Source organism: Meleagris gallopavo, chromosome 7 (assembly GCF_000146605.3).
Source record: "Meleagris gallopavo isolate NT-WF06-2002-E0010 breed Aviagen turkey brand Nicholas breeding stock chromosome 7, Turkey_5.1, whole genome shotgun sequence".
Classification (NCBI taxonomy): domain Eukaryota; kingdom Metazoa; phylum Chordata; class Aves; order Galliformes; family Phasianidae; genus Meleagris; species Meleagris gallopavo.
Genome location: NC_015017.2, coordinates 32,834,333 through 32,860,393, shown reverse-complemented (window position 1 = coordinate 32,860,393; position 26,061 = coordinate 32,834,333). Strand labels below are relative to the sequence as shown.

The window sequence follows — 26,061 nt, the reverse complement described above, 5'->3', positions numbered from 1 at the left end:
CTACCTGGTCTTCACATTAGTGAAGGCTGCACATTGACCCATCTCCCTAGAATTGAGAGACTAGCTGTCATGGGCTCTGTTTCTTTCTTTTTTTTTTTCTTTTTAACTTTATGTAGGATGTCTATTCCAGTGAAAATAGAGCAAAATTCAACGGTACCAGCTGTAACATCCTTGCAGAGGCACAGCCCACGCTACTGCCTGCCATCACTCCACCATCACAGTCTTTGTTAGACAGGTGTGTACTAAGGAAAAGTAATAGCTCTGAACAGTGTCCTCTTTCTCACAACTGAAATACATCAGTTTTGTGAGCTCTTCCTCCCTTGCCAGCATCCATCATATTTTCTTCCCACACACTTACACTTCACTAATGCTATCAATAATGCCTTCCTTCTTCCATATATTTCTTTTTTTTTTTTCATTTCTGCTGCTACATTCCTGGCATTTTATCAGTACTTGCTCCATATTAACCTCCCTCCATCTCCAGCTTCTCTCTTCACTGTGCAAGCACAGTGCAAAACCTCTAAAATGAGTATCTCCCCCCCCCAGTATTTCCAAATGCCCCTGGAACCCACAGGAGCTGCATGACATTGTATAGGAGTGAAATGAGTGCATGCCCTTCCCCATGCACACACTCCAGAGGCAAAAAAAGCTGATGCTCAGCAAGGAACAGGGCAGCTTGTCCTCCCTCAAACATGGCAGCCCTTCTTTTGTTTCTAAGAATGGCCTTAGAGAACAAAAGAGACGTGTTTCCACTGATAAAAAGGAAATAGTTTTGTTGTTACAGAGTGAAGATTATTTCTGCACTGATTCAGAATGGCACAGAGAGATACAGGGATTCTTCTGGAAATTACAGGTAGGAAAAAAGCATCACTTCTTCTTCCATAGAATTTTGCCTATTTCCCAGCTGAACGAAAAGAGATTTGACACACAGATATCCTGGCAGTGATCACTGGGTTATAGGGTAAGCTGTATGTTGATGTGCTGAGTCAGAGCTTTTCAGAGTCAGTTTCAAAGCCAACTTTGCCATACTCCCCAATGTTACCTTCATTCTGCCCTTGAACTTCTAGCTGAAGTGGAACGAGCCAGCTATGAGCCAACACTGGCTGTTTTGACCTATTTTCAGCTTCTTATCTATAAGTTCTAAATGTCCTTTTGTTGCACGGCGCAGTGCATTAAGCAACATTGAGTCCCTACGTGACAAAAGCATGGAATCCACTTTGATCTACTCCCTTGATTAAGATTGAGAAATACAAAAATGAGCCCCCACCTGCATGCATAACACTCTCTGATCCTGCACTGCTTCTTGCAGAGAGACCAGAGGCAAGGTACTTCACGCCAATTGTGAGTGCCCCTGTTAAGCTTCAACACGACCACAGCTTGTCAGGCAGGGGCACACTGAGCTGTGGGGCAGGTTATTCATTTATCAAAGCAGCAGCTTGTGCAGGAGCCCAGAGATCTCAGGGAACCATTTGCTGCTACTGGGGCAGAGTCCATTTCCTCATTTTTAGCAGATGCTGCAGCACCATCCCATCCCTCAGCCACTGTCTCTCTGCTGATGCTATTCCGTTGTTTTGCGAGGGGTTGGTTATGATATTTTTTTCTTTTTCTGCAGCAGCCCAGCTGGAAATGTAAGATAATATCCAAAATAATTAAGAGCTCCTCACACTATATTTCCTGCTCGCATTCTGTCTCCAAGACATCTTCCATGGGAGGTAAGTGGAAGGGAGAGCAGAGTGTCAGAGAGCTGACAACCGAGGCGGACACGAGAAGAATTATAGGCATTCAACAAACATTATAAGGACAATAACACACTGGCTTATGGGTATTTATTTTTTATGAGCGGCTTTGGCAGTATTTTGTTTGAAGTTTTGATGGCCATATGTTTTCCAGGGAGGCACAGCACTGTTTGTAAACTGTGCTATAATTGAAATTGAGTTTTTATGAAATCTATGTGAAATATGATAACACATTAAAATACTCTCCTTTGGAGAGTTTCCTCATTGATTTTTGTTGCATTAAATCTGTTTACACATCAAAGGAAAATATTACATTCTGCCTGTCTTCATTTCAGTCACACCCTTCCTTTTGTTTCCTGGAGACTGCACATGGCAGAGCAAAATCCCCTCTGTTCAGAGCTCTTCCAGCACTCACACTTCTTTTAGTGAAATGATGCTTTACACTATAATTGGACTTCTTTCCCCCATCTGCTTAGCAAACCAGGAACTTTACGACGCCTTTTTCTTCCTTCATCTTTTCAGCAATTCAGCTGTATGTATACACTGGGACCAATTCTGCCCTACTGAAAATATGTGGAATTTCATGGCTGACTTCTCCAGGATCAGGATCAGTCCACAGAGGTATTTGCTATGGACAAAATCTGTAGATGGAGCTATCATGGCTCAGTTCACTTCAGAGGAGCTTTGCTGCTTTATGTGAGCATCTGTCTCTGGAAAAGTTTTTTTGCTATGGCAGATGACGTTTTAAATTCAACCAGCGTGCTTTATCTAGGTCTTCTCAGGTATTGATGTAAAGACTGAGCTTTCTTTAATTTTTGCACATGAAAATATCATTTTATGTATACTTATATACGTGTGTATCAAACAATTGTATATGCTATTGAAAAGTGAATGCATAGGAAGGAAATAATGCAGACACAGGGAAGGCATATTTTTTCCTTAGGAAGAACTCAGAGTGAATCCATCTTAATGACAAAATGAAAATTGAAAGTATTCTTTAGACAGATAACTAGATACACGGCGATAAAACTTACCTTGGTTTACTCACAAAGCACCTTGTCAGAGCATCAGGACTGTGATAACACTGTTTGAATCATCCAGTCCAGGCTGCTCTTCTATGGAGTTAGGACAAAGGCCTATTTCAGACACAAAAGAAGTGATCTGTTTGGTGTTTTTCTCTGTCATTGTAGGGATAACAGCTATATGCTATCACAAGTGCCTGCCGGATTTGTTTCAGAGTTAAAGCTGATCTCTTACCAAATCTTATTTTCATTTCTTGTCTGCTGACTGAAAAATTGTCATATTTTTTTTCTCCTCTTTGCCCTAGCTTGGCTTTCATTTCCTTCTTTTTCCAGAAAATATAGTGTGCTGTGTGTGTTCGGACCATCAAACCCCAAAGCTGACTCTACACCCTATGCACAGAACCTCACCCTGCCCAGAAGAGATGTGTAGGTCGAGACTCATCATGGAACTGTGCACTGCCTGGAGCACAAGGTTGCATTGTCTTTATTGTATTTGCTGCTGTGTTGTGGCTGAAAATGCTTTTACTGTTGACAAAACCTATCTAGCTCCTCATAAACCCCACATACCTCTATGGCCCCCTAGTTGGGCAGATATTCCACACTGTTGGCAGCCCATAAGCTATATTATCTCTGTGCCTCTGCTTTCTTTTGCTGTGCCTTTGTTTTGGTTAATTTTTAGGTGTAAAAAGTTCACTTGTAAGCAGTCAACAAGGAAATCACTGAGGCCTATGCATGAGATTGCCATCTGTGACTGAGATGGAGGAACACCAGCTTGTGGGGTAGTGATGGTACAAGGATGGCTCATAAAGATAGAAGATGAAATAAAAAATCATAGCTATCTGTACTGGAATTAAGAGGCAGGACTTGGATGCTGAGGCCACCTCTAAAATGGCTGTCCAGGCACTGAGAGACGATAGTTCCTATGTTAAGCGTAAGGTATACATGCAAGGAGAACAATCCCAAAAGATATTGGAACGTTTAAATGAATGCAGCTGTGAAAGTTCTTTGAAGGAACAGCAAAGTTAACACAGATTAATTGAGTTACTGTTCTCATGAATTAATTTTCCACAAAAGAGCTCTAAGGTTGCAATGAAAACTGATATTTGTTTTCAACTCAGTTCAGTGTTCAGTGCCTGAATGCAAACTTGGCTCCATCCATCAACACCCTGGTGCACCAGCCCCAGAAGTTTCTTCTCCCTCTCTCCTTATGCATATATATATATGGAAATGTGTCTGAGGTGAGAAAATTCAAGATCTGAGGATGACAAAGATTAATGCAAAGCCTGATGAAGACCACAGCAGTTGACCAATGAATTTTCTACCCAAGGGCTGCTGATCCAAAGGGGCTCCTTGGCAGCAAGAGATGCATGGCTGATTGTCCTGCACATTACAAACAATAGGTAAGGCCTTCTGTGCATTATTTACTATTAGGAAGAGTGGAAAGAGAAGTGGGAAGTGAATATTAAGACATAGCTTTCACAAAAAACAAGTTGTAACACAGTTCCAAAGCAGGCACTTGAGTACAGGAAAGTATGATATCTTTCGGGCATTTAAAAATTAAAAGAGGGGAGGAAGGAGAAATTTTGAATGATTAGGGGAAAATCATATTTCAGTCTAACAAACTTGGACTCTTCCAACTCCTTTTGCATTAACTGAAGAGCAAAATCTGCCTTACTCTGTGGTTGTGGCTGTGATAGGCTCCAATTTCAGCTCAAGTGGAGGTGGCACTGCCTTTATTTCTGTCGGTAGGCTTTCAAGAAGGAGCAGAGGCCTTTAAATAGATAAATAGATGTGTATCTCTTTTTTATTTTTTCCTGAAATTCACACTTGGCTAGTTACCTTCTAAACCAAAAATAAAAACAAAACAAAACAAATCCTCCAGGAAATTAGGTGAGACAGAACAAGAAGAAAAAGGTTTCTAGGCAGCTTTTCCTCTCTTTCCATGCAAGTCCCTCTTGGTTTGCAGGTTTTTTTTTTTGTTAATTCGGAGTTTCTGAGCTGCGGCAAACTGTGCAGCCCTCTTTCTCATTCCTGGGCAGCTTTATTTGCTCTTCTCCTCTGAGGCCAGGCTGTCAGCTCCCCATGCTTTACTTCAGCTTCTCTCCTTGAGCTACAGGCTTTCATAATTGTAATTTTTCTCTTTCATGTCCTTTGCCATGTGACATGCCAGGCAGCCAGCTCCTATGCTCCAGCCTTTGTGCTGCATCCCTGCTTCTGTACACATGGGGCCACTTGCTCCCTCCTTTATCGGCCTCCAAATAAAATGGAGAAAGCACAAATCAAAGATATAGCCCAGTGGAATAGGTACTAGGAAACTGAGTGGGCTAGAACGAGCAAGAGACAAAAAGAGAAAGAGATAAAAATGAGAAAAGAAATGAATTTATATATGAAAAAGTCAGAAGAAAACAGCAAAAAAGAAAGGGCAGACAAAATCCATGAAAAAGAATAGAAAGGCAAATATAGAGAAAGTGCCCTATGCATAGAAACTTTTGAAGAGCTTATTGTAGGGCAGGTTCTGAGCATGCCTGAAGAAATAATAGATACATATAATAATAATAATATAGATAATATTAATAATAATAATAGATATTTCTGATGGGGAGGGTGTGTGTGCAGGACTTCTGTGTAGATTGTATGATGATTGTATATACACATATGTGTGCATATGAATATATATAAATTATATTTATTTTGTATATATATAAAATGTGCATAGGATATGTGTCAGTACAAGTGTTAATTGTATTAAATGTAAGAACAGAACTCTTATTTACAGAAACACATGCTTATCTTTTTCAGGGTAGCCTCCCCATAGCAGTGATTCCCACCTGGGAGGAGCTGACAGCCTGGGGGTGGACTTGTCCACATTTACACTGTGTCTCCAATGTGCTCTCCTACAGTCATCTGTCAGGTAAACTCTTGGGATTTGACATCTCAGCACCACTGGGTGGTGCATGGGCAGTCAAAGGCCAGTGTTTGGGTGAGAATGGGGACCCAGCCTGTGGGTCAGTGCGGATATACCCAGTGGTGAGTCAGTGGTAAGGACTAGGATGGCTAGAAACCAAAGCATTTCCTACAGGAAATGTGGCATGCATTAATTATGAAGTAGTGTCACATTGAGGAGCCACACAACAAAAGCAACAGCAGCATACAATTTAGGAAATTTCACAATTGGATTAATTATCAAGACATATTGTGGATGATAGCAAATACATGGCTGGTTAGCTTTGGCATAATACAAAATAAATGTAGACATTAATAAATAGCTGTGCATTTCTGCCATAACTTTGATGTTAATTGTACATTATGTGTTCTATAATACATGAGCTGTTTTTCTATTAAATGAACATATTGCACAAAGTATTTATTATGTTTTCTCTCTGTCTACAAAAAGAATAAAATGCAATAGTTCACCAAAGTATTTTCATTTTTTAAGTAATGATGGAAGCAATGCTCTATGCTATGAATACATTTTCAAAATTATATTTAATAGTTGTTCCTGTTTTGTTTCTACGTATTTCTTGAACTTTCAAATCTTCTCAGGAGAATCATGTTCAAAGTAATATTTAGCATAGAGAAAACCTAAATATTTCATGATATAATTTGCTCTTATTAATGTAATTGTCTGTATAGCTTAGATTAAAAATTTACAAGAATTCTTTTCTCTTTCAATAGAAGCTGTAATTTCTTAAGAATTTCCATAAATGTTTTGAGATAATTCTCAGCTCTGGGAATCATTGGAAATATTCTCATTAATTTGATATTGAATCTGATGTTGAAATTGACTTTACACTTATTTTTTCTTTATAGCCCTGCCAGAGATTCTTTGTCATAGAATTAGTACTCATGTAACTAAGATACAAAAGATTAAATATTTTCCTTAGCAATTGCATGAGTAGACTCTGACATTTAATTTCTTCCATTTTTTAGCATTCTGATTATTGCTTTTCTTGAGCAGACATTTTAATATTTTAATACTAATCTCTCCACACAACCAGTAGTGTTTTATAGTCCAAGCAATTCCATGACATTCTGTGTCACTGCTCACTTGTTACACCAAAGAAATTGTATGGCAGTCTATGGATGCAAAGGAAGAGCATATATAATTAGGTAATGCAATCTCTTCCCTCCCACAAGCTCCTTGTCTGAAATATCCCTTCTGCTTTAGTCAGAAGCAATAACTAGATCAGTTCTTTCCTTTTCTGAAATATCTGTAAGTAAAGAGACTGTATACTTGTCATTCTTATTCTTTTAAAGTTTCCTATTATTGGACTGGAAAAAAACTCAAAACAATTTCCTTTAAGGAGTATGAAGAGAACATGTTTCTGTTTTTCTCTAGTTTCCTAGATCTTTTTTAATTAAATTGAAAATCTTATGATATTGCCCTGAATCCATCAAATATTCATCCAAATGATTCTGTTTATTGGCATCTCCACATTAGCATATTAGTCTGTTAAAATTCCTGTAACCATCCATCTGCCTCGTGGCTCCACTTCTAAGCAGACTTTCTCTCAGCTGCTAGTACCATTAAAATCAACTTTTTTGCTTGAGCTTACTTTCATTTAAGCCACCGCTAGTGTAGAAAGGAGCTCATTTAGTGATGCTTTTTCACCTTTTAGGTTAACTCTGAATGCATCATTAACAGAAAGATGTTGACTAATTTGGAGGGAGTTTAGAGAGAAGCTGTAAAAGTGGTTAGTGGGTCAGGAAAGCATGCACTCTGCAGAATGATAAAATGAACTATTCACGTCTAGTATGGCTGAAAATCATGATTAGGAATTTTTAAAAGGTGTAAACATGAGTAGTGGAAGAATTCAGTGCATTAAGACAGAAGTTGTGTGAGGAGAAAGTAGAAAATTCCTCTTTGGATGTTCACGATGGCAGTTTGGAGAAAGTCGTGACACCACAGTGCAGGTGGTAAGACTAGAGAATTGCAGGAGCTTTTGTGTTGCATGCGTGTGTATAGTACTTCTATAGGTAAAAAATGCCACCAACAAGTGAGAGAATAAGCCTAAATATGAGAAAATTGCCATTTGTTTGTAGCCACATCTTCTGATGGGCCCCATATTAAGCTGCGGACATCTCCTTTTTGAACTGCTGGAGGGCTTGGCATGCAGACCATTAAAAATCACAAAAGAGTAATAAAAATAGGAAGCAATCTGGCTTTGCCAGAGATTTTTGACCCAATTTCCCACAAGGACAGCTCTAATAGTACATAACACTGCCCGATAGCATAACTCGATCAGAGGGACTCTGGGTGGTCTGAGGCAGTATCCACTTGAAATTAGTTGCTTGTTTTACTTTGATTTGACTCACAGCTGTGCAAGCTGGGGATTCTGAATTTACAATTTCAGCAACACTGCCGAGTATACAACTTATGCCTGCACATCACACAGGCTTTTGGTTGTACTCGCCTTGCTTCATCTGGCCTTCATTTGTACAGAGGTCCAAAACTTCGTGGCTAAATGCCATGCAGGAATTTGCACAATCACAGAACAGTATTTAATTTGTGGGTAGACTTTAAGAACACTAGGTGATGGAAGTTTAAAAAAAAGAAATTACGTTGGGAAGATTTCAAATACAGTATCTTCTTCAGTGAGTAAACTCATTCACATTCCAACATTTAAGTATAAAATGGCCTCAGGAAACTCAGTACTCTGTGTGGTCAGCAGTACTGGCAATATCTTTGCACAATATCATGGTTTGGTTTAATTTCCAAAGAGAAAACTTATTAAGAGGAAAGTGAAAACCACTGTAAAGGTAAACATTTCATAAGCCAACTGACAACCACATTAGAAATATTAAATAAGCTTAGAAAATGTTATCTGGTTTGCCTACATATTTTAATGTGCTCAGGGAGAAAAATGTTACCTGACTGCATCACAGGATCCAGTGATTAAGAACCGAATGAGACCTAAAGATCATCTATTTCAGTAATATGTCTCTGTCAGTGGTGAGATGCGTGAAAAAAATCTAAGGAAACTCTTTTCCCAAGCTCAGGCTACAAAGATACAAAACACATCCTAGCCACGCTCCAATATCTGAAACATGAATGTTTAAACTTCATTCCCTTTTTTTGGAGCTATTAATTATGTCTCTGGATGGATTATGCCTCTTGGATGGCTGTAGATTATCTAGCTCCTTTAAAAACTCTTGTCCTCAAGCAAATTTAATCTACAAATGAGGCTATAACTTAGGGAACATTCATGCAAAGGGATGAAATTCTTGTTTAACTTCAAGTAAATATGTATTCAAATTATTTTAAACAGTTCCAGTTGTTTTCTTTGTTTCTGTGTTAGGTGTGTGCAACATGGATGAATGGTAAAACCTTCTCACAGTCCTTATTGGACATCCCTCTCTCCTTGTCCTTGGAAAGCAGTACAGGTGAGGAGCTCACTGCACTGACTGCATGGTGGTTCCAGAGAGTAAATAACTGCAGTTATGTATAGTATACACTGATGCAACATACACTGTCAAAAATCTCTAGCTTGGCTGTAGTCTTCCTTACTCCAAAACTTCATATGAGAAAGAATACACTGAGTCTGAGCTGACCATGGTGTCCAGATGTCCCAGGCAATTTTGTTACAGAGATATTTAAAAGGAATGAAGTGAAGTAGCTTTGTCCATTCCAATAGCTATCTATGTGTCTGTCTGTGGTTTATTGCTTTTTTTCCCTGGATCCACTTATTCCTAAGGAAAATTTTCATAATAATTGTGGTGGATTTTGCTGCAAATCCATAATACAAATCACTGTTCCAGCAGGTACTGCAAGTGACATTTGATCCAAAGGCCAAAGCTTCTCTTATTAACAGCAGAGAGGAGCAAATACGTTCAAGGGAGTGATGTGTGCCAAGCAGGAAGAATAATATAATATCCTCTCCTGTGAGCTGGATTGACTCTGCTGTGAGATGGCAAGCTCTAGATTGCTTGTTGTGCTTAAAAAACTGGTGAAGCATGAGTATAGCTTGAGGGAAATGCTGATGCAAGAGATACTCTAGGAGAAAAATGATGGGTAGAAAATGTAATTTATCTTGACCTTACATCCTAATAGTCACAAAAAAAAAAAAGAAAAAAAAAAAAGAAAAGGAAAAACCTCGAAACAACACCTACCAAAATGAAACAGAACAAAAGTTAGGAAAAAGGAAACACCTACTGACCTGCAGTAAGTAGCTCCTTATGTTTTATACTCTAAGAATTTCAAAAATAGTTAAAATTGAGGAGTATTTTTTTTTATTGTGTTAAACATTGTTGATATTTTATATCAATACTCTCATGAATAATTACTGTTTTGCTGTTAAGCCAGAATTTTTCCTAATATAATTTTGTTCATATTTTAACTTGGAAAAAAAGCACTTCACAGTAAACCAGTCCGCAGCATGGTTTATCTATACAAGACTGACAAAATTCTAGAAGACTGGTGGTAAAATGAGATTTACCAAATATAGCTAAAAATTAGGCTGTCTTCCTGCATTATAGCCTAGCTCAGTGAGAACCAACAGATGAACAAGGTATGCCAAAGGTAAAAAATGTTTTGTCACTCTTAAAAACCTGAAGTATTATCATTCGCAGAGGTGCAAAGATAAGACGTGTTTATTGTTTCCATTGCTTGTAGTTCCCTGCATTCAGTAATACATATTATCATAATTAGTTTTATATAAAGTTCAAAGCAAGCTTGTTCTTGTACACAAATTTAAGCAAATGTGTTATAAGCTGCCTGATATTTCTTGGCTGGAAAACAACGCAAATATGTTGAAAACATTTGATGTACACCAGTATAAAATCAATCTAGTATTGAGTCCGAAAACAACATCCTCCATCTCAGCACATGGTCTGTTCCTATCTTCATTCCTATCTCTTTGCCTTGCAGATAGCACCAGCAACAAGCAATTTCAAGCTCCAATTATTGAATTTACTGACAGCTCATGATAAGAGGGAGAATACATGCACTGTTCTATTACTCTTAGCAGTCTGTTGGATCTTGATGATGCTGGTATCTAGACATGCTCTGTAGTTTCCCTGGGCACTTTGCAAGTGAAACATTCAATGCATTAATTTTATTTTGTCTTTACATTTTTGATTGATATGTATCCGGACGTATAAATGCCAAAAAGCATTTCATGACAAGAAAAGAACAAAAAATCTTATTTTTCTGAAAGTGATGAGGAATTATCTACAAATACCTAAATTAGATGAGGACAGTGCATTAGTGTTTTTCAAAGGTTACTAGCCTATGCTTTAGCAACAAAATGATTAAGATTTGAATTAAAAGTCCATTAGAAGATCAATATTCAAAATCTCTTCTTTGAGTGTCATGTTCTGCACTACTAATGTGATGGTGACTTGGAGGAAGGGTGTCAAACTTCTCCATGACTACATGTTCCAGAAATTCTCCATCCTGAGCACTACCGTTCCCGAAATAATTTAGCTAATGAGTTAAAACTAAGTGCAGTATCATGTTGGCAACAGTTAGAGCTGCTAATATTATTAATAAGGATATTATGACTTTTTGGCAAATCTAAACCTAAATATTAATGAACCCAACTGATGTTCAAAACTGAATGTAGTTCACGTTAAATTTTAAAGCTTTGAATTACATGAAGATCTTTGCAAGTCCTAGTTCAATCGACAGTAATTGCAATTTGCCTTCAGCTACTGTGCCTCTGTGTTATTTTTCCCTGTTGGTGTGGGAGATAACAAATGTGTGAATGACATTTCAGCCTGGTAATTGGGCCATTTATAGTTCCTTGTTAGTTCTTGCTGGATAAAGGCTGTGGTGCTGATTTTACACAAGGATCAAGCACCTCATTAAAAGCACAGTGCTGAAAGCATGCCTGAGATACCTGTCTGCAAGACAAGTGTTGCTATGTAATACGTGAAAAATAAATGACTTTGTACTTGCCATTATCATAAAAAGATGGCATTTCTGACAACTAAGACAACCTCTTAGTCTTCTTCTGTATTGACCTCTAATTTAGAGAAGTCTTTGTTGGTTCAAGTGGTGTTACCCCTCCTTGTTCCAGCTTTGTTTTTGCAGGAGCTGAGCCATTGTGGCTCAGCCCTACTCTAGCCCTGAATTCCTGGATGTTTGCTGGGGGCAAGCACGGAGCAATGAGATGGAAGCCAGCAGTGGGCCATAAAATCATAGGATGGTCTGGATTGAAAAAGACCATACTGATCATCTGGTTTAAACCCCCTGCCATGGGCAGGGTCACCAACTACTAGACCAGGCTGCCCAGAGCCACATCCAGCCTGGCCTTGAATGCCTCCAGGGATGGGGCATCCACAACCTCCTTGGGCAACCTGTTCCAGTGCCTCACCAGCCTCTGTGTGAAAAACTTCCTCCTAACATCTAACCTAAATCTCCCCTGTCTGAGTTCAAAACCAATTCCATCTTGTCCTATCACTATCAACCCATGTAAACAGCCGTTCTTTGGGCGAAGACTTGAGTGCAGCTAGCTCAACCCAGGTTGTTTTCCTCTCCATCTTCTTCAGGCGGTGGAGATGTTCTGGATTCCAGTTTACAGTGAGATTGTCTGTCAGTGACTGTGCCAGCGATAGCAAAAGCTAGAGCATTCTCTAGCACAGTTGGTATGAATTAATTGTGAAGCAGTTGTAGGAAGACCAACTACTTGCAGTAGAAGAAAAATGAAAACAACAGATATTTTCAGGCACTTTCACCAGGGGCACAGACACACTATTCTTCCAGCTATGCCAGCAAGTTTAATAAAAGGTATTACCTCTCCCCCCACAAAACTTGTTTCTATTATATTGTAAGACCATCACAGCAATATCAATGCTACTGTCATAATATTAGCAGGAAAATGTTACTAGTATCTATTCAGCTTCAAGCAATTCCCTGATACCATCAAAGAATATGATTTTTGGTATTTAGATATATGAAGGCAAGATGTTCAAGATATACTTTTTCTTCTTTTCTTTTCTTTTTTTTTTTTTGGGGTTAGAGAAAGAGATTTCCGTGTAACTATCCACTGAAGGATTGTAGCTTAGCTTTATGCTTGGTTTTGGCTGCATCATTTCACTGCAGCTGCTGCTGCTGAAATTGTTCAGTAGCAAAATGGGAGGAACTCAGTGAATGTGTAGGAGAAAAAATCTGTCTAGACTTGTTGAGATTGTCACTTAGGAAAAAAGCCTCTGCGAAACGCAGGTTGCATTTAGCACTATGCTAGCAACGACTTGGAACTCCTATTATTATTAAATTCGCAGTGTTCACAGTGCTCAAAAGTGAGTGTGAAATGTGCCTGACTTCTCTAATGGGTTTTGGAATCAGAAAAATATGTAAATGCCTGAAGATCTTTCCAGTGATATTGTCATCATCCATCTGCATTACACTTTTGCCTTAAACTAGAACATTCTCTCATAGCGAATAGGATGCTTGAAGGGGAAGTTTCTATTGCCTTTTTATTGATTATTAATGAAATCACAGTGCTCTCAGCATGTGAAAACTGCAGCCCTGAAATAAGGCTAGGCTCTGATAATTGTTTCTCTTAAATCATAAATATAACAAGAAAAGGGAGCTTTCTAGGAGATTTCATGATTTATGAAAATTGAGTAATAAACATTGCTTGATTTGCTGGGAATCTGGAGAAGTGTTTCAGGCAGCTTAGGAGAATCAAACATATTTCAAGTTTCTTGAATTTCCAGGCATATTGTCAAGAGGAGTGACTGAAAAACCCTAACAGATAATGATGAAAAATGTAAGTACAGTGAAGGTTCCTAATAAAAGGACACTATAGAAAGCCATTGTCTGGCTTACTAGTTAAGAAAACAGAGAACTAATGATTATAAAGAAGTACTACATATGTTTAAACAGTTTTTCAAAGGGCTGTGATGTACTGCATAGCCAATAAATTTGCCAAATGAAGCACGAAAGCAGCAGATTGACAGAAGAAATTCATGACTAGGTTGTGAAAGCACAGGGGGACATAGCCCCTACAGCTGTCCTCCCACATGTTCTCAGAGATAAAGAACATCCTCTACAGCTACGCCAAAGGACGTTGTGTGCAGTGGATGCCTTCATCTGTGCATGTTTTATTAACAAACCTTCATGTGCAGATTTCCTGCTATTAACATGAGTTTTTCCACTGTCACACTCCAAGCAGCATATGGTGTCCTGGACTGGAAAAAGCCCGTGGTTTGCATCAGACTCAGCATGAAATCACATCTGTGGGCTCATCCCATGGATGCACAATGCAGATGTGCTCCTCATCACCCCTTCTGTGGCTGCAGGGGCAGCTCCTAGCAGAGAAAAGTCTCCTCATACAGGCTAGCAATGCAGAACTTGAGATGTTTACAGAGATTTCCACATGAATTATGAAATGCTACCCATGGCTATTTCACTAGTTCGGTTAACTCATGACAGTAGACATGCCACCACATTGGAACAATGTACAGACAGATGTGGTAGGTCTCATCCTAACATTGTCTGCATCATAAATTTGGGAATAGTCACTTACTCTTCTTTGCCTTGTCTCAGAATAAGCTATCTTTTCACGCCAATATCTTCCTTCAATTTGAAGGAATGTAGAAAGAAAGCAGACATTACATCAGTTATGTAATATCAGGATAGTGAAGCACTGGAACAGGTTACCCAGAGAGGCAGTGGATTCCTCATCTCTGCAGAGACTCGAGGTCAGGTTGGACCAGGTTCCAAGTAATCTGATGGAGATAGAGATGTTCCTGTTCCTTGCGAGGAATTGTACCAGATGGCCTCTAAGTGTTCCTTCCAACTAAAAAAATACTATGGTTCTATGAATATAATATATTTTATGAAACCTTAAGCTTTTGACAAAGATTTCAAACTTCCTAGTAAATCTGTGCTTGACCATGTGTCCCTAAAAAGACAAGGCCAAACTGTTTTACCCCCCAGTGTGCCTTGTCATGATGATACAGGGAAAATTGAAGTTGTTTATGAAGGGATAGAATAATTTTGTATAAAGACACATGAAAGATGCTTGACATAGTAATCCATTTTAGAATATGGTCAAAGCTAAAAGTTCGACTAAGTCTCATGGGACCAAAGAAAATAATTAAATCAATTATTCAAAAATTATTGAAGGAAGTCTTTTGCAACAGCCAAATAGGTTAAAATTAAACATTTTAAATTGCAAATAGCATAGCATTGTTTCTTAAAATGTATCAAGATTAACTGATGCCTCTGTTCTGGCTGCATAATCCTAACCCAGCAGAGCAGATGCGTATGGTAGAGAAGCTGGTGACATTTTGTGTTACATTATCATCTAATTATTCAATAAAAGAATTAGAAGGCACAGTTGAATGTAACTCTTTGGCAGAGCTAGGGCTTATGCTTGCCTGGGTTTGCCACACATTTAACAACATGAGACTACACCTCTGCCAGGCACTGGTTGATGAAAATCCTCATTCCCTTCATTTTTGTCATTTCCCCAGTGTTTCCATGGAATTACCATGCCAGCAGGATCAGGTGATGACTAGTTAATATGCTGCAATATGTGCTGTTGGGTTATAATTTTTACTGAGTTTTATTGCTTCATGTCCTTTGTCTGGACAGAAACTTCTCTATAGTGCTAAAGTTTCCATTTTATTTTTTTCATGCAGGACATTCCTTTAGCTACACCTTTGCATTTTTGAGGGTTTGAAAAGGAGCTGAAATGCTGTTTCAGGTCAGTTCATTCTTATTCGAACAAAGGAAGATTTCCAGCTTTAAGCATGTCTTCATAAATTCAGTTCTCGCAAAGAGTTTGTATGGAGTAATCACCAAAGCAGGCATTGTCTCTTTTTAAGTATCTTTGTAGGGATATTCCTTTCTAGTTTTGGCAAGGGACTTACTTAAGAGTTGCCAGATAATGACTGCCTAAAGAATATTAATGTTTTTAGCTCCTCCACTCGATTATCATTTGAAGGAATATGTCAAAATGACAAAAAATAATAATAATAATAATAATACCAGAGCTATCTTTCTTAAAAGTTTTGTAATTTTGATTGCAGAAAATATGAAACATCTGAAAATTGACACATCAGGAGAATGTATCATTTGGAGGCTGCTAAGTAATATAAGTTTTCGTCTTTAAGTAGGCAGATGGATTTAGCAGTAAGAAAATTTCTCTAACTATTTCTCAGCAGTAAATGTTCTTAACATTTGGGGAATTAAGAATTTAGAGCACTTATGAAAAGGATTAATTTTACTAAGAATTTTTTAAGCCCACACAAAATCTTCTAAAAATGAGCTCTTTTCTTGCAAATGGGGATGAGGAAAAAGCCATGTCTGTACACCTTGAGCTCCCTACCTCCCATCAGGCTGCTGGTGGTCGTGACATGGAAAGTGAGAAGGCAAGAAAAGCAAATCTGCCAATTTAAGAAGAATTTTGCAGATCCAGTTTCCATCCGGACCAAACAGAAAGGCCATGTGCCCTCTCATTTCATGGGCAAAAGCAAAAGGAAAACAAAACTAAGGCCATAAAGAGGTCATCTTCTCATTTTGTATTTTAGATGAGATTGTACTCCTGTGTCTCTCCTGACAGCAGTCACAGACATCATCATCATCCTCTCCCATCTCCTTTCCCTGAAACACATCCCCTATAATCCACCTCCTTAATTATTTTCTGACTGTTATGTTAGAAGTCTGAGACAGACTGAAGAGAACTGCCCAGGCCAGTCTGATCTTCTCCCATCTTTCCTGTCCTCTTCGTTCTATCTTCTAATTCTAGGTAAGACTGATCACCCTTGGAATTCCTCTCATCTCTTTCTCTCCCTCATGTCCCAGTCCAGGGCACTAATTGTAGATCTCCAAGGTAAAGAGGAGAGAAAGCAGAAGGAAATGGAAGAGCTGGAAGCTCTCATATTTTCTGCAATCAAAATCAAAATCTTGCACTCCAAGCAGACAGATAAAGAACTCACCTCCCTCACATCACTTAAATAGTTCTTATCCTTAGAAGTTACCTTGAGCTTTATCTGGATAAGTATGAGTCTTTCTAGAGAGTGGCCTGAAATTCTGTATAGAAACTGTAAAAAAATGTATGGCTACTGTGTTTGCGCAATCATTTATAATTTGGTGTTTATTAAGTTACTATCAAGAGCACCATATTGTAATATTTGTTTTGTATTTTTATTGCATATAATGCTTCTTCTAATAGCATTGTTTCAATGATATAGAAAGTTAAATATGTCTATAGATAATCACAATCTCCTTTTGTTTTTCATATAGATAGCCATCATTTAATTTAAGTACTTAGGATTCATTTTCTAAAGCAAAACAAGATTTCACAATTGATAAAAGGGATATATACATCTGTGCATTGTGTATATTTGGCAATATCTTTCTGCAGTAGTCTTTGAACTCAAGTAGTTATTACGATAAAATATAAAAAACAGTTCTGCAGATGCTGTCTGATTCATATCGACTGCTATTTAACAAGTATCAACTCTACCAAACTATAGTTATTTAAGAAACAAATCCTTCAGCTTCCTTTGAAAATTTCTAGCCTTAAAACTTAGAATGAGTTTTTGTCAGAGCAAAGCTAATGCTTCATCTCTTCTAGGTTATTAAGTTTTAGTCTTACACTACCAGTAAGTACAGTGATAGGTACATGGAGAGGGCAATTGACTGTCTCTAAAGGTTAACTGTCTTCTGGCTGAAAATGAGTACAATTACTCACCAAAAAGCAAATGACTAAAACCTTCATCTGAGGAGTTTTCAAATCTAACTGGAATGGACACTGTGCAACTCACAGAGGATGGGATTTATAGAAGGAAATAAAAAAGCATCTAAAGAAATGAAAGATTAAAGTGATTCATGACAGTGTTCCAAAGCAAATGCAGATTATTTTGGCTTTGGGAAGAGAGTACATGGTTTACCATCCTTTCTGAACTTCGTTGCCTCAAAGCTGCATTAATTTGTTTAGTTGTGAGGTGAGGGACTGAGGGAAGAGCATAGGTCACTGCATGGATCAGTTCATCCCTGTTTGCAATGCCATGAGAAAACATTATTTACCAGGTTGAACTAAGCATTGGCTATTATTCATTTTGGTGAAAGCCTGACTGCATTAAAATCATTGAAAAGTCTAAGATTTAATTCCAGGGAAGTAAGATCAGGTCAGGACTCTGCAGGTGTAAGAGATGTATGAACTTTGCTGGCTTGCCCTGCTGAGCTGCAAGCTTTCAGAACTGGAAATAACACTGTAGAGAAGAGCAGCCCTGCTCTCACCTCTCCAGAAGCAGAGTGATCTTAAAGCACAGAAAGAAAACACAAATGAAGTGAAAAAATTAATAGTGAGCTGTTAAGATAATTGAAATGTGATTTTTTTTCTCTTCTTTCTTGCATGTTAAAGAAGAGTTCAGTGTTTCATCCCTAAGAGGCCAGACAAGCCCACTGAAGCACAAGTGAGGATTATTTCCACATAATTCTGTATTATATTGGAGTCAACTCTTTACAGTGGTAGATAATGGCAGGACAAGGGGAAATGGTTTTAAGTTGAAGGTGGAAAGATTTAGGTTGGATTTTACAGGGAAATTCTTTACTATGAGAGTGGTGAGGTGCTGGAACAGCTGCCTAGAGAGGCTGTGGATGCCTCGTCCCTGGAGGTGTTCAAGACCAGGTTGGATGGGTTCCTGGGCAGCCTGGTCTAGTATTAAATGTGGAGGTTGGCAGCCCTGCCTGCGGCATGGGGGTTGGAACTTGATGATCCTTGAAATCCCTTCCAACCCAAGCCATTCTATTATTCTATGATTCTATGATTTCAGAAATGGATGTTTTCTGTCGCTCTAGGATGACAGGGAGAAGAGAGGGAAAGTCCGAAGAGCACAAAAACACAGTGGAAGCACAACATAATTTGGACAAGTAAAAGTGCTTAGTTCTGTTTAATGTTGTAAGTTCTGTATCATTTTCAAGTTATAATTTATTTTTTGTCACTAAATTATGATTTTTCCCATTTAAAAGATTGAGTTTTGTCCAAAGCAAAACATTTTTATCTAAAGAGCTAGAGTGCTTTAGAACAGGTCCCTTTTCCAGGTGTTATGAAGCAGTGAGGAAAAAAAGATCCCTGAGGGCAGTTAGGCAATGGGGTGGGACCTTCTTTCCACCTGTGAACACTAATGTGGGCAAGATTTTTGGGCGTTGCAATGCAACACATTCACGTGCTCTGGAGAAATGCTGACCTCTTGCAGATGCAGCTGGAAGCAATAGGAGAGGTGCTCTGTATGTGCCTTATGGCATGTCACATATTGCTGATCGCAAAGACTGAAATCCCAGCAGTCTCAGACTAGATATCCAAAATTAGCAAACTGTTTTGTTCTGCATCTGTTTGTACTTCAGCCTCCTGCAACGGAATTAGTAGGCTACTGTCCTGCCATTGTAGCATGGAGGTGAAGATCAATGGTCATTCCCCACAAAAGTGGGGAAATAATGACTGTGGTTAGGAAATCAGTGTGGAGATTAGCAGCTCTGTCCTCAGCACAATGTTTAAACCTTGCTGGTAAATATAAACAACCGCACAATTAACAGCGGTGTTGAGATAAAATATTGACCAACTGTACTCATTAAAGTAGCCCTGATTGATCTGTGCACCAAATGGGTCAGGGTCCTGTGGAAATATGAGTGTGCCACGGTATAATTAGAGAGCATATCAATATAGTGCATGAGAGCAAAAGAGAAGATTGTCCAGACACATTGACTTATGAATGCTTGACATTGCAATGTTAACAACAAATGATAATAAGTTATTAACATTTATATTTTGTGTGTGATGGGTATGAAATGTAACAGAAAGCTTTTCTAACATTTATGTCAGGTACGCTTTGGCAAGACATGGGCCTAATCAGTAGATAAGATGCATGCAGGTGTCTTTCAGCTCGGCTTTCCTGGGACCCTAAATTTCAATTGCTGCTGGGAACAGTGTTTTTCCAATCACAGAAAATAAGCTGAGAGGTTTAAACTAAAACAAACTTCTCTGGTGAGAAAGAAAATTCAAAGAAACTGAAAGTATGGAAAAAAATCTGAATAAGAAAAAGATTGCAAATTAACCTACCCCTTCCTCAGAGACTTGGCCCCATTTCTGAGCACTGGGGTCCTCCTAGAAAGGGATTGTGGCAGCAACCATCAAACACCCCATGGTGCCATCAGATGATCCTGCTGATTTGGATGTCATGCCCTTTGTCATTTACTGCCCCTGAACTAGCTAGTGAATTTGCTGGTCGCTGCTCATAGAAAGTCAAGAAAACAGAGTGCTAATGCCATTTGAAAAACAGAAGATTATGTCAGGGTGCAGAGGAACAGTAGCCTAAGTGACATCATCTTGTGAAAGCATTCTGGCATGCTGGGGTTTGTTGTCCAGAAATACCTTTTGTAGGGCTAAACTATTTCCTTAGCTTGCAAACTAAGCAGAGAAGAGGTTTTTTTTCGTTCAGTTTTCCATGAATGTGAGTGGAAGAGAAAACCACGAGCACTGTAGTGATGCACATCTCATGATTTCGAGGCCAGATAACTGCATCAGTGCAATGCTCTGTGCACTGAGGGGATGTGTCATGCCAGCCATGGGTAACAGCACCACTTTTAGACATGTTGTGTTTGTCTTATGCTCCAGGAGGCAGGGAACTGCTCATCCAGCTGGCTAGCATGAAATTAAAAGCATCTAAGACCAGGTTTCATAGAGAAACTCTGGTTTTCACTGAGCAGTAAATAACTGTGGTTAAACATATTCTGCTATTCCACTGGCAGCAAAGTTAGTTTTTTTCTCTGTGAATTATATACTTTAAATGTTACAGCAAGAGAAGGTAAAGGGTAGCTCTTCTCTTAGTTTTCAAAAATTGTCATAATTTTTAGAGCTCTTTTCTTAACAATTGAGTGCTGGCTCAGTTATCCTTTGTTTTTCGCTACGTCTAATTGATTTCACTTATTTAGGCGTAAGCCGTAGCAGTTAGCTCTATTACATACCTGTCAGCTTCAATTCCGTTCCTCCAAGTCATGCACTGTCTATTCTGCTGTGTACCAGAGCCAGTCGGAGGCATCATCTGGATGCACAAGATCTGCAGCTGATTTGGAGCTATCCCTTTGTATCTTCTGGCTTTAATTAACAAAAAAGTTTTGCCTTTTCCTCTCCTTTTTTCTACTTCTGATTGATCTTGGCTGACCCACAGGATTTCACATGAAACAAAAGTTTTTTCCTAAAGCTCCTTTGAGCATATGTCATGTTGTTTCCTAAATTCGTTAACAGTTCCATCTGTTTAGCAATCTTCATTTTCAAACATCATATCATAAGATATTCAGGAACTGTAAAAGGTCATTTAGGCCTTAAAGCTTTGTTCTCACTATCTCTGAGAGTTCTGTACCCAGCTATCTCACATTCTATCTGGTCTCTTGGGCAATATATTTTAATAAGCCTCTAATGCCAAAGTTAATTATCTGAATCTGCAAATTCAAGCTCCTAAGCATCCTTTTCCTTCTTTGCCTCTAAAATACAGAGAAGTATCTCATGTTCTTAATTACAGTTTGTTTTCTTTTGGCCATTAGCCACACATTAGTAATGTGTTTAGAAGCAAGTCATTTTGCAGCTTACGTGACCAGTATCAATTATTACTGGTTTGTTCTGTCTGCTTTGCATGGAACCCCCGGGCATTTGCTGGTGGGATGTGGTTCTGTACTAGCCAGGGTTGAAGCCACCTGCTGAGAGACCTCTGTGAATAGAGGAAATCTCAGAATATGGCACATGGCCACAAAGATGCCTATGAAGCCATTCAGTTCAATATTTCATCGCTGACAGTGGCTGTTGTCAAGTAGCAAAGGAATGAGAACGCACCCGCAGTTCAACCCTTCTGCTCTCACCCTCAGCTCAGAGACGTGGCAGCCACATTTGTGCAGATTAGCCCCAGAAGTGCATTTCTTCCCTGTATTGGTTTAATTGCTCTTGAACCTTTCTATGACTTTATTATCCATAACATCCTATAATAGTCAGTTCTTCAGTTTAATCGGGACTGCACAAGAAAAAAAACTTTGACCTTTGCCTATTCTTAAATTAAACAAATTAATTTATTGCACACTCCCAAACTCTTCTGTTGCAAGAAATAGTGAATAATTGCTGCCTATTAACTTCTTCTATCTTGTTCATAACTTTCTCCCATGACATCCCACCTCATGCATCGCTTTCCCAAACAGATTATGTTAATCTATTGAATCTCTCCCCACATGGAACCTGCTCCTATATGCCTTTCCTAGCACTACCACATATATCACATTGATTGAATAACTATCTACTTGATTTCTAGTTTGAGTTGGATCAGTTGAATTGTATAAAGTCATCTCTATGTAATGCATGTAAGAAAAACCTATCCAAAATCGTGCTTTGATGTTACTTCAGATACAACTTTAGATGAGAGATTAAACTAAAGCACTAAATAGAGTCCCACTGTGAATACACACATTTCCATGGGGCAGTACTTAGGTTTCTCTTCACTTTCGAAACATATCTTTGAAACATTTTGAAAGTGTTAAGTCTGAGACACGAAACATGCGAGAGAAATGAGACCCTTTAATTGTGCATTCATTGCTTTTATTGGGCAAATAAAGTCCTTTCCCTCATTTGCTGCTCATTAGCATGGGCTAGGCATCAGGCTGAATTGTTCCAAGAGCAGTAAACCCAATATCTGTGTAATCAGGAGCCTTATGAAGGGCTGTCCACTGAGCAGGAAAGGTGATAACTCCAGTTACAGAAGCTAATTTCAGATGAAGGCTTCCGAGGATTTGTGCTAATTATATTTGAAACAGTTACTTCTGCTTAAATATAGTTAGGAATCTGATCCAATTAAACCAGTCATCTCTTGATGGCTGGATATTGATTAAAAATGGATGATGTTTCTTATACAGTCAACTGAGAAGATGCTCTCAAGCTGTTCCCACGTACTTTCACAGCTAGTGGAATAACAACAAGACTTCAGGATGTTTTGGGATGGAGGTAAAGGTGGGGAAAGTTTCAAGACTGGCTCTAGGGAAAGCAGTGGGTCTGTGAGATGACTACTGGAGAGATGGGCCCACAGTAGCTGTGGGAGAATTTGTGAAGTCAGAAGGTTGCTTAGAAGATCTTCCTGTATGTGTGCTGACAGCAGCTAAAGATGGGAGCAAACGGAGCTAGCTACTGGGCTGACTGTGCAAGCCTACTTGCTGGAGAGATCCATATAGCATATATACATGTATACGCATGGCTGGACATCCATCATGATCAACTAGAGGGAGACTCTCTGAGGCATTGGTACATCCATGTTAACATGGTTGTTGCCAACTATATAAACCTCCATAGGTGCATGTGTGTTTATGATGTGCCTACAAGAAATGCATATTCAGTCTGACCACTGGACCTTGGAAGCATGAAGTTACAGCTGCCTCACCTCTGCTCACCTACTGGACTGGGGGATTCAAAATGATTTCAAAGGTGAATGAGAAAAAATTTTGTCAAGATACAATTGCTAAATGGCCCAGTGAGTCTTCTTTTCTTATGTGTGTGCATTCTGCATTTAGTTGTTGAAATTTACTAGGTTAAATCAAAGTTTCTAGCTATTTCAACATCTTTAGGAGAGTGCTGATGGCTCAGGCTTAAGGTTTCTGATATTCAAGATTAGGGAAAATTCATTGACTATTACTAAAGAAAAGCTTGAATTCAGTTCAGATGTATTGAATTAGTGCAGCTTTGATAGAATTGACTATGATGTTTCAATTGGCCCCAGAATCAAAGATTTTTACAATGCAAGCATAGGGTTTTCTTTGGCTTTGTTATAGTGTACAGTTGTACCTTTAAAAACACAAATTAACCCATCCCTTCATTTCCCTCTGCTTGTTCCCAGCTGAGCTGCTTTAGGGGAATCATCAGAGTTGCTGTGATTATGTCAGAGGTATGAAAAGTAAATTACAGTCTGTGTGTTACCTGTTATTTTTACCAAATAAGAACCTACAACTGAGTGGTAATTACCACACTGACTGTCTCTACATTGTTGCGTCCTTAGAGGCGGTTAAATAATATGTTGTACTTTCTTGTGAATAGTAATAACATCCTGAACAATTTTAGTTGTTCACCTTAAGATCTGTCTCATGGAAATCATTAGCCAAAGCCCTACGTTATGGTGAAGATCTGGCTGGGTAGGACATCAGCCACTAGTGTTAGTAGCAATCTGTTGGGAAAATGATTCTGAACATGTAAATGAGAAAGATGATGCATTTCAGATCACCTTTGAAAACAAAGGAGAAATAAACAACCCAGCTGGGATTCAGTGGCATTTTCTGATTTGTGTAGGTCCTGTTCCCACCTCGTTACCAGCATGTGTGCAAACAGTGGCCATGCATTTTGTACTGATTAGCCTGACGGTTTGAAAGATTATCTTGGTTTGACGTGTAACAGTGAATGCAATTAGGAAAATAGGACCATATGTTATGAGGACCTTAGCTGGATAATGAGAATGGAGAAATATGAAAAGTGTGTTCCAAAGTCTCAGTGAAATGATACGTTTAGCAAACAGAGGCTGTCAAATCTCAACTGACTAGACAGAAGGGCTGTTACATGTAGTTATTACTGCAGAGGATTTACAGGACGTGGTGAGTTAATGGCACATAATTTCACAAAGCAAAGACAAATAAGTTAACAAAAACAGAGTCATCAAGAGTCTGCTCAACAGAAAACATTGTCACGGTCACTAATCCCATTTAGCTATAACTTTTAAAGTTACAAATAACACATCTTAAAGACAGAGCCTGCAAATCATGATAATTTGTAAGTTGCTTTAAAAATGGGAAAATGGGCATCAAACCAATGCGAACTTTGTGCACCACTTTTCCTGGCCAGTCACAGGTAGAAAAATGTGTCCTGAGTAGTTCTCAGGACACTGTTCTCCAGTGTTTTCAACCTCTATCTATGAATTCACTCTCTGTGCTACCTTGTCATTTAGTACCATCCCTCTTCTTTCCACAAGAACAAGGATGGTAGCCATGTCTACACACCTACATACAATGAGAGTTTTCTAAGATTTGTGCATTTGATTGTTCCCTGTTAAACTCGAAGTTTGTTCCCTTTGAATATCACCATAGCACCTTTATTTTATTTTATATTTTATTTAATTTTATATTTTTCTCCTGGATCAATTCCACAACTCATTGAGATCTTTTTGAATTTGAGTACTGGCCTAAGAAAATAGTTTTCTCTCACGCAGTTTTTTGATGATCTTGTTTCATCTCCTACCTACCCATTCCCCTATTAAGTTCCAGTAGTTTGAAAGTAGTTTATTTAATGATTTATTCCAATCTTTTTTCTGTTAAGAGAGGCTAAGTGGGTTGGTTTGCAAATCTGTCTCTTCTGTTTATTCAGTATGTTAAAGGCTTTTGTAATCTTCCAGTCTTTCTTTTCCTCACCCATTTTCAGTACATCCTACCTGACAAACTCAAAGTCAGAAAGAGCTATCTATCATAAGCAATCTTGTAAAGCATTATCCAAAAGTGTACAATCTATTGACAAGTGTTGCTTAAAATCTGCATGCTTCATTTTTCAAAACATCAACAGCAATCCCTCTGGGATCAGACAAATGCAAACACTTGGAGAAAAGATGAAGTCAGCAGAAACCACTGGTGTGCTACAGGATTAACCAAGGATTATTAAATATTTAAAAGAGACTTTTTACTTGCTCAAAGTGATTGGACTTTTTCTCCTGTGATTTTGTCATTACTCTTAAACACAGAGAAGAATTTTTTTTCTAACAGTTTTCTAATTAAAAACAAAATAAAAATCCCTAATAAAATAACGACTACTTCTTGAGGCCATCAGCCCTCCCAGTTAGTCATTAATGCCAAGGAAATGAGCCAGACTTGATTGTTATTGCTACAATGTACTGCTGATGTAATTTAGAGCTTCCTAGAAACAGATTTCTTGAATATATTCTAGTCCTCCTGGTCTACCTGAGAATGTGTGTATGAATTTATCCACATAAAAATTAGAATATGATCACAGTAAAGAAACTCAAGGAGTTACTGAGGAAAAAAAAAAAAAAAGATATTGAAAACTGCAATGGAAATGATAGATTTGATTTTAACAAGACTTTTATATCAAGACTGCGTGGTGACTGAACAGCCTAATCTAATGGGTGGCAATCCTGTTCCTGGAAGGGACTTTAACTTGGTGATCTTTAAGTTCCCTTTCAAACTCAGCATTTCTATGACTTTCTGGCAGACAGATGCTAGGCATGAGTTATAGAAAGTGGGGTGCATTGACTCAGATTCCCTCCTGGTCTCAACAAAAAATGGAAAGAGAAAGGAGAGGAGAGGAGAGGAGAGGAGAGGAGAGGAG

At 38.5% G+C, this 26,061-nt stretch overlaps 1 long non-coding RNA gene across 4 annotated transcripts; it reads left to right on the top strand.

Annotated features, from left to right (window-relative positions):
• Positions 1-1,346: 1,346 nt before the first annotated feature.
• On the top strand, positions 1,347-25,766 carry LOC104911836. 4 transcript variants are annotated; one of them, XR_004160387.1, is made up of 8 exons: positions 1,347-1,712; positions 2,259-2,357; positions 3,092-4,158; positions 5,558-5,669; positions 9,058-9,142; positions 15,353-15,417; positions 18,082-18,133; positions 18,519-25,766. It is a non-coding gene; the product is annotated as an uncharacterized LOC104911836 (long non-coding RNA). The 4 variants fall into 4 exon arrangements; XR_004160386.1 differs by lacking the exon at positions 9,058-9,142 and having other exon boundaries at positions 1,349-1,712; XR_004160385.1 differs by lacking the exons at positions 9,058-9,142; positions 15,353-15,417; positions 18,082-18,133; positions 18,519-25,766 and having other exon boundaries at positions 1,392-1,712; positions 3,092-3,230; positions 3,877-4,158; positions 5,558-9,051.
• The last annotated feature ends 295 nt before the right edge of the window (positions 25,767-26,061 follow it).